Source organism: Scyliorhinus torazame, chromosome 1, assembly GCF_047496885.1.
Source record: "Scyliorhinus torazame isolate Kashiwa2021f chromosome 1, sScyTor2.1, whole genome shotgun sequence".
Taxonomy (NCBI): Eukaryota; Metazoa; Chordata; class Chondrichthyes; order Carcharhiniformes; family Scyliorhinidae; genus Scyliorhinus; species Scyliorhinus torazame.
Window position 1 is genome coordinate 273,522,837 of NC_092707.1, and position 12,204 is coordinate 273,535,040.

Below are 12,204 nucleotides of genomic sequence, written 5' to 3' on the forward strand. Positions count from 1 at the left end.
TCCTCCTCCATCTGGTCTACCAACCGCGCCAAAACTCCTGGCCACCTGGATACCCAAATACCGGAAACTCCTCTCCACCCTCTTGAGCGTCAGCTCCTCCAGCCTCCTCTCCTGACCCCTCACATGCACCACAAAGAGCTTGTTCTTCCCAACATTGAGCTTGTATCCTGAGAAGTCTCCAAACTCCCTCAGGGTCTGCATGACCTCTGCCATCCCCTCCACTGGATCTGCAATATACAAAAGCAGGTCATCTGCATATAACAAGACCCGATGCTCCTCCCCTCCCTGGACTAACACCCTCCAGTTTCAAGACACCCTTAGTGCCATAGCCAGCGGCTCAATTGCCAGGTCAAACAGCAGGGGGGACAGGGGGCACCCCTGTCTCGTCCCACGGTACAGTCTGAAGTACTCTGACCTCAGCCAATTCGTCGGTACGCTCGCCACCGGGGCCTGGTATAACAATTTGACCCACCCTATCAACCCCTCCCCGAACCCAAACCTGCCAGCATTTCCCACAGGTACTCCCACTCCACCCGATCAAAGGCCTTCTCCGCGTCCATTGCCGCCACCACTTCCGCCTCCCCCCCCCCTCCGAGGGCATCATGATCACATTCAGGGAAGGTTCTGGAAGGCGGAGCGGCTGGAAGTGCAACTGGCAGCATAACCCACCCAGCAAGTGGGCTCCGTCTGCGTCCGGATGGTGAGAAGCTCCGTCGAACGGATACTCAACAGCCACTACTTCGGAAAAGAAAGAGACAAGAGCCCAGCTTCCGCCATGATAAATGCCCAGGAGAGTAGTATTCCTCCTTTGAGTGGTACATCTCAGCAACCGTACTGCAGGCACCTCAGTCCAGGGCCTCTGTGGTGCTCCTGATGCCCCTCACCCATCAGTGAAGATCCCAGGTGGGCGAGGGAATGGAAGGGATCACACTCTTACAGCTCTCTTACACACAGATGAGCAGCTAACTGTAACGCAAGAGCCACCGGCAAATGGAAAGCAACATATTGTCCATTTTCAATACAAGTTAACAGACTCCAAGGTCTCCAAATGAGATGCAGTTTTCTCCAATAAGAATCTCTTTGTGGAAATTCCTGATGGCGTTTTGGCAGAAGGAAGCAAAGAAGGGTTAACTGCGCTGTTAGAATTTGCTGAGGAGAAGATGCAGGTGGAATATGTATTTGTCTGCTTCTACAACAGAGAGGATCGAGCCTTGCTTCTGAGGACATTCAGCCTCATGGGCTTTGAGATTGTGAGACCAGGCCATCCCTCGGTTCCAGCTCAGCCTGATCTCCTGTTCATGGCGTACTCCATTGATCAGTCGTTGTCTGAGGAGGAGTAGTCAGCCGCATCAAGGAACATTTTACTGTTTCCAACTTTTTATCGTAGTGCTATTGGGAGAGGGTAGTACTTAATATAAATGCTGTGTAATGCCATAGCTATGGCCTGTAAAAGGTGCAGATTTTCGTTGTATTTTGCGTAAGCAAATTTTAATCATCTTGCCTAGATGTTCTTTCGGCAATCTGGGCTGAATTCAGCTTGGATTGATACTGAGCAGGAATAGTTTTGTCTCGAATTACAAAATTGTCAAGATTTTCTTTTGTCATTTGTTTTTTGAACTGTGTGACTATTTGTCATTGCCATTTACAGAAAATGTTTGAAAGCCTGTGAATTCCTTTCACATACTGTGGTTTTTATGTACCTTCTAGAAAGCTGTTTAAAAAATAAAATAAAATAAAAGTATTTCAAATTTAAAAAAATAAATGATCACACTCAGGAGCCTCCACACTGCCTGCCCTATCACTCCTGGGACACAATCCTCAATCCTAGTGGCCAGGACCTTCGCCAACAACTTGGTATCCACATTAAGGAACAAAATCAGCCTATACGAGCCACACTGCAGTGGGTCCATGTCCCGCTTGAGGATAAGCGAGATCAGCGCCCGAGACATCGTCGGGGGAAAAATCCCTTCCTCCTTCGCCTCATTGAAGGTTCTCACCAACAACGGACCCAACAGTTCCACAAACTTCCCATAGAATTCGACCGGGAACCCATCCGGCCCCGGGGCCTTGCCCGCCTGCATGCTCCCCAACCCCTTAACCAGCTCCTCCATCCCGATCGGGGCCCCCAAACCTTCAACCTGTCCCTCCTCCACCCTCGGGAACCTCAATTGGTCCAGGAACCGCCGCATCCCCTCCACCCCGTCCGGGGGTTCTGACTTGTACAGGTTCCCATAGAAATCTCTGAAGACCTCATTTATTTTGGCCGGACTCCGCACCGTGTTCCCCCCTCTATCCCTGATTCCTCCAATTTCCCTCGCTGCCTCCCTCCTATGTTGCTGATGCGCTAGCATCCGGCTCGCCTTCTCCCCATACTCGTACGCTGTCCCCTGCACCTTCCTCCACTGGGCTTCGGCTTTCGCCACAGTCAGCAAATCAAACTCCGTTTGGAGGCACCGGCGCTCCTTCAGCAGCCCCTCTTCAGGGGAATACGCATATCTCCTATCCACCCTCAGTATCTCCCCCACCAATCTCTCCCTCTCCATTCTCTCCCTCTTCTCCCTGTGAGCCCTGATTGAGATTAGCTCTCCCCTGACCACCGCCTTCAGCGCCACCCAAACCACACTACCCGGTACCTCCCCATTATCATTGGCCTCTATGTACCTTTGAATGCACCCCCGGACCTGCCCACAGGCCTCCTCATCCGCCAGCAGTCCCACATCCATGCGCCACAGCAGGCGCTAGCCCCTCTCCTCCCCCAACTCCAGCTCCACCCAGTGCGGGGCATGGTCCGAAATCGCTATGGCTGAGTACTCCGTCCCCTCCACTCTTGAGATCAACGCCCTACTCACCACGAAGAAGTCCATCTGCGAGTAGGCCTTGTGCACATGGGAAGAGAAGGAGAACTCTCTAGTCACTGGCCTGGCAAACCTCCACGGATCCACTCCCCCCATCTGATCCATAAACCCCCTCAGAACCTTGGCCGCAGCTGGCCTCTTGCCCGACCTCGACCTAGATCAATCCAGTGCCGGGTCCAGTACCGTATTGAAGTCTCCCCCCATTATCAGATTCCCCGCCTCTAGATCCGGGATCCGGCTCAGCATCGTCCCAGTTCGGGGCATATACATTCACCAGCACCACCTGGAACCGTGCAGTCTACCACTCACCATCACATATCGGCCCCCATTATCTGCCACAATACTCATCGCCTCGAACGTCACCTGCTTGCTCACCAGGATTGCAACCCCCTATTCTTCGCATCCAGCCCAGAGTGAAAGACCTGCCCCACTCATCCCTTCCTCAGCCTGACCTGATCCACCACCTTCAGGTGCATCTCCTGCAACATAGCGATGTCTGCCTTCAGTCCCTTTAAGTGCGCCAACACCCGGGCCCTCTTGACCGGCCCATTCAGGCCTCTCACGTTCCACGTGATCAGCCGGATCACCCCCCCCCCCCCCCCCCCCCCCCCCCCCCCCGCCGACCAGTCAGTACAGCAGCAACCCAGTTCCCCCCTCCCCCCAACCCCCCTCCTCCGGCCAGGTAGTTGCCTAGCCCCCTTGCTTCCCCCATTGCACTCCCGTAAGTCAGCTGACTCCTGCTGACCCCGGCCACTCCCGCCTCTGCCGACGATCCCCCGATTGAATTCCCCCTCGAAGTCCACCCCCCCCCCCCCCCCCCCCCCCCCCCCCCCCCTGTCGCTGTCCCCTATGAGCCAGTGCGGGCTCCCATCCGGTACCGCTCCCAACGACGGGCACCCCCCCCGCCCCCTTTTTGCGTGGGAAAAAGCCGGCGATTTCTGCCTGTGCCAGCCCCGCCCCCTGTGGCACAGCTCCTATCTTCTGCAGCCTCACCCCAATTCCCAACGGCCCAGGGCCTCCGACCCACCCCCTTCAAGCACAGGGAGCAGCCCCTCCAAACCGATACGCATGCCCAGAAAATACACACATCAAATCAAATCGCCCCTTCCCACTCCCCAGCATCCCCACAACCTGCAGCAAACCATTAATTCGACTCAGCTTTTCATTTTGGATGAAGGTCCTCGCCTCGTCCGGCGTATCAAAATAATGATGTCGGTCCTGAAAAGTGACCCACAGCCGCACCAACTGCAGCAGCCCAGATTTCACCCCCTTCCGATGGAGAACCGCCTTGGCCCGGTTGAATCCTGCCCTCTTCTTGGCCAGCTCTGCACTCCAGTCCTGGTAGATGCGGATTTCAGTGTTCTCCCACCTGCTGCTCCGCTCCTTCCTCGCCCACCTCAGGACACACTCTCTGTCAGTAAAACGGTGAAACCTCACCACCACAGCCCGCGACGGCTCATTCGCCCTCGGCCTCCTGGCCAGGACTCTGTGAGCCCCATCCAGCTCCAGGGGCCTCGGGAAGGCTCCCGCGCCCATTAGCGTGCCCAGCATTGTGGCTACAAACGCCCCGACATCTGACCCCTCCGCGCCTTCAGGGAGATCCAGAATCCGCAGATTCTTCCTCCCCGACCTGTTCTCCAGGTCCTCGAACTTCTGCTGCCACTTTTTGTGCAGCGCCTCGTGCACCTCCACTTTCACCACCAGGCCCAGGATCTCATCCTCATTATCAGAAGCTTTCTGCTGCACCTCTTTAATCACCGTTCCCTGCACCCTCTGGGTCTCCACCAGCCTCTCGATCGACGCCTTCATAGGGGCCAACATCTCCGCCTTCAACTCTGCAAAGCAGCTTTTCAAAAATTCCTGCTGCTCCCGAGACCACTTAGCCCACGCTGCCTGGTCTACACCCGCCGCCATCTTGCTTTTCCAAACTCGCTCTCCTCTCTTTTCCAGTGCCGCATTTTTGACAGCTCCGCTCCTGGTCCACTCCATACAGTGCTGGGGGAACCTCAGTGCTGTCTTCCCACACCGGGAATCGCCGTCCAAGTGCCGCTGGGGCTCCTTAAAAGGGCCCAAAAGTCCGTTCACGGCGGGAGCTGCCGAACGTGCGACCTACCCAGGCATAGCCGCAACCGGAAGTCTCAGTTTAGGGGCATTGTTGACGGCGCCTGTGCCATTCCTGCCGGCCAGATATTCCACGAGTCCAGTGGTGGTGGTGGCCCTGAGGGCATGCGGCAGCATATGAGTTTGAAGGGTGCTTCGGTGTGGAGGGGTTTGACGGGGAGGGTTGCTGGACGCAAGGTTTCAGGGATGGCGACAGGCAGGGATTGAGCAGTTTGGGAACCTGTTCGTGGGGGGCAGTTTTGCGGGTTTCGAGGACCTGGAGGAGGAAGATGAGTTGCCCAGTGGGAACAGGTTCAGATACTTATTTGTGAGGAATCAAATGCCGTCCTTTCCCGGTTTGCCGCCCTTGGGATTACAGGACAAGGTGCTATCGAAGGAGGGAGTGGGTGAGGGTAAGGTGCCTGAGATTTATAAGGATCTCATGGACTAGGAGGGAGCCGATAGGGGAAGTCAAACGGAAATGGGAGGAGGAACTGGGGGGAAATGGAAGTCGGGTTGTGGGAGGAGGCCCTGAGCAGAGTAAATGCGTCCTCGTCGTGTGCGAGTTTCAGCCTTATCCAGTTCAAGGTCATGCATAGGGCACACATGACTGTGACCAAGATAAGCAGGTTTTTTGAGGGAGTAGAGGACAGGTGTGGACGGTGTGGGAGGAGGCCCGCGAACCATGTTCACATGTTTTGGGCATGTCCAAAACTGAAATGGTTCTGGCAGGGGTTTGCGGATGTAATGTCTGAGGTTCTGGGGGTGAAGGTGGTCACGAGTCCAGAGGTAGCGATATTTGGAGTGTTGGAAGACCCGGGAGTCCAGGAGACGAGAGAGGCTGATGTCCTGGCCTTTGCCTCCCTGATAGCCCGGAGACGGATTTTGCTTGGGTGGAGGGACCCAGAGCCACCGAAATCAGGGGTGTGGGTGAGCGACCTGGCAGAGTTCCTGAGGTTGGACAAAATCAAATTCGTCTTCAGAGGGTCAGTCGATACGTTTACCCAGAGATGGAAGCCGTTCATCGACTTCTTCAAGGAGTATTGAGGTGTTAGCACGGGGAAGGGGGTAATAAAGGGGTTAAAATGGGGAAGGAAGGATGGGAGGAGGGGAGGAATAGGGGATTAGGGTGTTGATTAGCTAGTTATTTATTATGATGTTCCTGTTCGTTCTTGCTCTTGTTTATGTATTTACTGTTTATATAAAGGCCTTAATAAAAAAATGTTTTTAAATTAGTTGCATTAATCCCATTTTCTGCAGTTAAACTTGTATCTGTCCAGAAGTAAATATCGGCAGTAAAATATTAACATGAACATAGAGTGCAGAAGGAGGCCATTCAGCCCATCGAGTTTGCACCGACCCACTTAAGCTCTCACTTCCACCCTATCCCCATAACCCAATAACCCCTCCTAACCTTTTTGGTCACTAAGGGCAATTTATCATGGCCAATCCACCTAACCTGCACGTCTTTGGACTGTGGGAGGAAACCGGAGCACCCGGAGGAAAACCATGCAGACACGGGGAGGATGTGCAGACTCCGCACAGACAGTGACCCAGCGGGGAATCGAAACTGGGGCCCTGGCGCTGTGAAGCCACAGTGCTATCCACTTGTGCTACCGTGCTGCCCTTGAACTATAAATTGATGGCACAAAACTGTGAGTGAGAAGTTACTAGCTAGGTGGAGGAAACGGGTGGGGGGAGGTGGTGGGGGCAGATGGTGTTATCCTCTGACCAACGTGATTAAACGTTCAAACGATCCAGTTGGGGGCAGGGCCAGACACCTATCAGCCAACTCACCGGCAGCACTGGATAACTAATTAGTTTCAATTAAGGGGCCATTTGGGGGAGAACTGGGCTAGCACGAGGATTTAAATGGTCCCAACCCTCGTTTAAAAACCAAAGTGATAAAATTCCGCATTAGAGCTTCACCCTATGGTGCTTTTATAGCAACTTCACTTGTGACAAATGAATGTGATGTGTGCATTAAGTACATCCTGAATAAATTTGCCCATTTCCTATTAATTGGTGCTTAAATTAATTAGGCAGTAAGCAGTTAAAAACTTTCAATGCCAGATCATTGCGTTAATGTGTTTAGTCCCAGAGCAATTTAGAACTTGAGAAAAAGTTAGTGCTCATTCTGTTAATGCTGACAAATAAAGATATTACCATTAACAACAAACAAACTTCTAGTATAATCTGTTTAAGCAAATTAAATTGCGGAGGTTTATGGAATAAACTAACAACTTGCAATTGAAGCAACGTAATAGGAAATTTTTGATTTAACATGTACTGAAACATTTTAAGTTTGACACCAAAGCAGCTGAGAGATGGAAAAGTGATATGCAAATTCTGAAAAATGATCTTAAATGACTGATGCAGCAATCTTTTGTCACTCATGGATCCACACATTATTTTATTCTATATTTTGAATCATAAGCGAACATGTGTGCAGAGACTCACATTAACAAATCACAACACCTCAGTCCTGATGTGTTTTTAAATGTCTCGTTTATCGTCAAAACCTGTTTAACCATCAAATTGTCCTGAATTAGCCAGTTATTTACCATCCCATTCACTGTGAACAATCTTCCAGGGCTGACAGCTATTGCGGTTGCATTGTCAACTGAAAGTGCTGACTTTAAATGCTGCTTAAATAAATGCAGCGATCTGAATGTTGCAGACAGGAGGGGATTCATTTAAACATTCTCTCGGGCTTTGACCGGCTCTTGGAAAGAGCACCCTACCCAAGGTCAAAACCTCCACCCTATCCCCATAACCCAGTAACCCCACCCACCACTAAGGGCAATTTTTGGACACTAAGGGCAATTTATCATGGCCAATCCACCTAAACTGCACATCTTTGGACTGTGGGAGGAAACCGGAGCACCCGGAGGAAACCCACGCACACACGGGGAGGATGTGCAGACTCCGCACAGACAGTGACCCAAGCCGGAATCGAACCTGGGACCCTGGAGCTGTGAAGCAATTGTGCTATCCACAATGCTACCGCGCTGGCCCCGACCGTGGGCCAGGCCACCGTGCGGGCCCCCCCCCCCCGGGGCCAGATCGTCCTGCATACATTCAAATGGCATCAAGTTTCACATACACGATTCCCATAGGTCATCCTATACCCCTCCTGACCTGGCCATACATCCTAATTGGCTCACTTCTCATTCCTTAACCTGTTACCAATCATCTTTTTCCCCTCCTCTACCAGACACCCCTCCCCCCTTCCTTGCCATGTTTTCTGAAATCCTTTGTGCTTTGTCTTTTGTGAACTCACTAGAATTAAACTGGCCTACATTTACATTACTGTAACTAATATTTAAACTAACTATTTTATATCACATTCGTCATTTAGAGCATCAAGGAGTTGGCAGGGCATAGTGCGAATGATTTATTGCTTTACATGTTGAACCCATTGGAAGGTATTGGGGGGATCATGGATATTTTGGAGAAATTCAGCCAGTTCTCTGGGTATAAGTTAAACATGGGGACGAGTGAGGTCTTTCCGATCCAGGCAAGGGGGCAGGAGAGGAGGTTGGGCGAGCTTCCGGTTCAGGTAGTGGGGGCGAGTTTCAAGTATCTGGACATCCAGGCGGCGCGGGGATGGGAGCAGCTCCATAAATTGAATTTAACACGGCTGGTGGAGCAAATGAAGGAGGATTTTAAGAGGTGGGACGTGCACCCGCTGTCTTGAAGGTGACGGTTCTCCCCAGGTTTTTATTTGTGTTTCAGAACCCTCCGATTTCTATTCCAAAGGCTTTCTTTAGGAAGATTAATGCTTTGATCTCGGGGTTTGTGTGGGGTGGAAAGTTCCACGGGTGAAGAAGGTGCTGCTGGAGCGGGGGACGCGGGGAGGTGTTCGGGGGGGGTTGCTGCGGTTGGCCTAGCCAAATTTAATGAACTACCACAGGGCGGCAAATATACCCATGGTCAGGAAGTGGGTAGTGGGGGAGGGGTCAGTGTGGGAGTGGAAACTAACTTACAGGCACTGTTGATGGCGCCTCTCCGTTCTCGCCCACCAGGTACTCCACAGGTCCGGTGGTGGCGGCCCTGAGGGTGTGGGCACAGTGGCAACAGCACCTGAGACTGGAGGATGCCTCGGTTTGGGCACCGATTTGCGGGAATCACAAGTTTGCACCGGGGTGGGGGGCTGGATGCGAGGCTCCGGGGATAGCGGTGGGCGGGGATTGGGCGGTTTGGAGACCTATTCATGGGGGGACAGCTTTTCAAGCTTGGAGGGATGAAAGAGGAGTATGATCTGCCCAATGGGCATGGGTTCCAGTATTTACAGGTGCAGGACTATGTGAGGATTCAGGTGCCGTCCTTTCCCGACCTGCCGCCCCCAGGGCTGCAGGACAAGGAGTTGTCGAAACCAGGGGTTGGCAAGGGTAGGGTGTCGGAGATCTACAAGGAATTGTTGGACAGGGGAGGGTGCCCCGATAGGAGACGTTAAGCGGAAGTCGGAGGAAGAGCTGGGGAGGGAGTTGGAGGCTGGGCTGTGGGAGGAGGCTCTGTAGAGGGTGAATGCGTCCTCTTCATGTGCTAGGCTTAGCCTTATTTAATTCAAGGTAGCCCACAGGGCACATATGGCGGTGGCCAGGATGAGCAGGTTTTTTGAGCGGGTGGAGGAGGATAGGTTGTGGGCGGTGCACGGGGGGGGGGGGGGGGGGGGGGGGGGCCGCGAATCATGTCCACATGATTTGGGCCTGTCCAAAACTGGAGGGATTCTGGCCCCGCGGGGTTTGCTGACTTTATGCCTGAGGTGTTGAGGGTGAAGGTTGTCCTGAGTCCAGAAGTGGCGATTTTTGGAGCGTTGGAAGACCTGGGAGTCCAGGGGATGAGGGAGGCCAACGTTTGGAGTCGGATCCTGTTGGAATGGAGGAACCCGGAGCCGCCGAGCCTGGGGTGTGGGTGAGCAATCTCGCGGAATTCCTCAGGTTGGGAAATATCACATTCACCTTGTGAGGGATTGTGGAGGGGTTTGCTCGGAGATGGAAACCATTTTCAAGGATACCTTTCAAGTCTGGATGACTCTTTGACAAAAATAAACGGGGTCGGTTTGTTTCACACACACACACAACACGGGAAAAGGGTTTCACAACATCCACCCCTTTTTGCATTCGAACAATAAAAGAGGGCTGAGGGAAAGAAAAGGGTACAGGGCCAAACCACAATAATGATGTAAGTTATGATTTTACGTGAGTCTAAAATCCAACAAGGAGGGGTTTCTTCAGAGGGTGGATAGGTTGACTGTCTCAGGGTTATCTGTCTTTCCATAAGTGAGACTTCCACGAGGGGAGAAGGCATGTCGGCTTTAATTAGGCTTATTAATTCTTAATTTGTATTACGACCAAAACGTTGCCGCCGCCCCCGCACCGATGAAATGAAAATCGTTTATTGCCACAAGTAGGCTTCCAATGAAGTTACTGTGAAAAGCCCCTGATGCTCCGCCCAGTGGTGGGCAAGCAGCCGTGCCATGTAAAATAACTGGCTTTACCTGCAGATACGGACGGAGAATTGCTGGGTCTGTGCACGGCAGCGACCTGCAGCGGTTGCACGGTACAACATGGCGCCGGCCGCTCGTGGACCCAGCCTGTCAGATAGTGTCCCCCCTGTAACCTACCTCGCCATCCCCGGACCACCCCCCACCAGTCCCCCCAGCCCCCGCCAAAGCCACTCTGGCCAGTAGAGCAGCTCCCCACCCCCCACCCCCCCCAACTGTGGCGGCGCTGGACACAGACCACAGCCGCCACGCGAGGTTGACGAAACCTCAGACCACAAATGATCCACGCCGTCGGGAAGTCGGCCCATCGGGGGCGGAGCATCAGGGGAGGGCCTTCAGATGACGTCCTGAGGCAGTCCCAATGGCATGCGGTGCACTCACCGATGACGCTGTTTTGGAGGGGGCGGGGCATCCGGAGCACCGCCCCCTATTTCGGCGTCAAAAGGGATTCTCCGGCCAATTGACAAATGCGATTTTTGCGCTGGCAATGGCAGAGTCCCACGTTAAGTGTTGATGCCAACGCAGAATTCATGGACTTTCCCAACAGCAAAACTGGCGCCACACCTGATCAGATTCTGCTACTGTTAAGGGGCTAGCACCGGCGCCACATTGAACACAATTGATTCTAATGAGAAATGGTGCAGGATTCGCTGGTGGTTCCGCGATTGACACTCAGGAGGCTGACAAGCTGCAGCCACATATACACACTGCACTCCCCACACACACAGCCAACAAGACAGCAGCAAGGAGAACATCTCCACGCTTCACCTACGCTGAGCTGGAGACCCTCCTGGACACCGTGGAGGAGAGGCGATTGACTCTGTACTCTGGCCCTGGAAGGAGGCTGCCAGCCGCCGCTGTTCATCGTGCCTGGACGCAGGTGGCAAAGGCATTCAGCACTGTGGGCAACATAGCCCAGACCGACCAGCAGTGCGACAAAAAATTGGATGACATCCTCAGGGCGGCCAGGGTGATTAAGCAGCACTGTGCCTCTGACACCAACCTTCGTCCTACACACCCATAACCCTACAGCCCCCCCACCAGGAGAAGGCGGCCCACAACCGCTGGAAGGGGGAGAAGACAGGAGGGGTACCGCCGGACCTGTGGCCCCTCACCATGGTCGAGCTGAGGGCCTTGGGCATGGTCGGTGGCCCGGAGGAAAGGGAGTTCACTGAGGTGGAGCTCGACCGCTGACATGAGACCCCTCTTAGTTGCCGTTCCCCATGACACATGTGTCATCCTGCGCCCCCCAACACCATCCTCACCCAACATCACCCTCACCCCACATCACTCGCACCCCCACAACACTCTCACCCTCACACTACCCTCACACCCCCACCCATACGCCCACACTCACTCACCTCTGGCCCGCGATCTAATCTAGTGTCTTGTCTTGTGTCTTGCAGGACTTGCTGATGATGGAGCGAGTCCATCTGCTGCTCCCCACCCCCCGGCCGGTGCCCCAGCTGGAGTTCCCCCATGAGCCGAGCAGCAAAGAGAGGAGCGGCTCAGACATCAGCCCTCCGCCCGAGGCTCAGGAGATCCCAGAGCTCGGGTCAGAGGATGACACGGATTTTCCGTCACAACACCCTCCACCATCTCAGAGACACTCACCTCGGTTGGGCACTTTAGTGAAGAGGCTCCTTAGACACTATCTGGTGCTCACCACACAGTTGATCCGGTACAGTAGGTGGAGGTAGAAACACCAGAGGGGGCGGGCGATCGGAGGGCTGGCCAACC

At 53.7% G+C, this 12,204-nt stretch overlaps 1 pseudogene; it reads left to right on the forward strand.

The window, feature by feature from the left end:
* Positions 1–623: 623 nt before the first annotated feature.
* On the forward strand, positions 624–1,762 carry LOC140421438 (ornithine decarboxylase antizyme 2 pseudogene; annotated as a pseudogene).
* Positions 1,763–12,204: the final 10,442 nt, after the last annotated feature.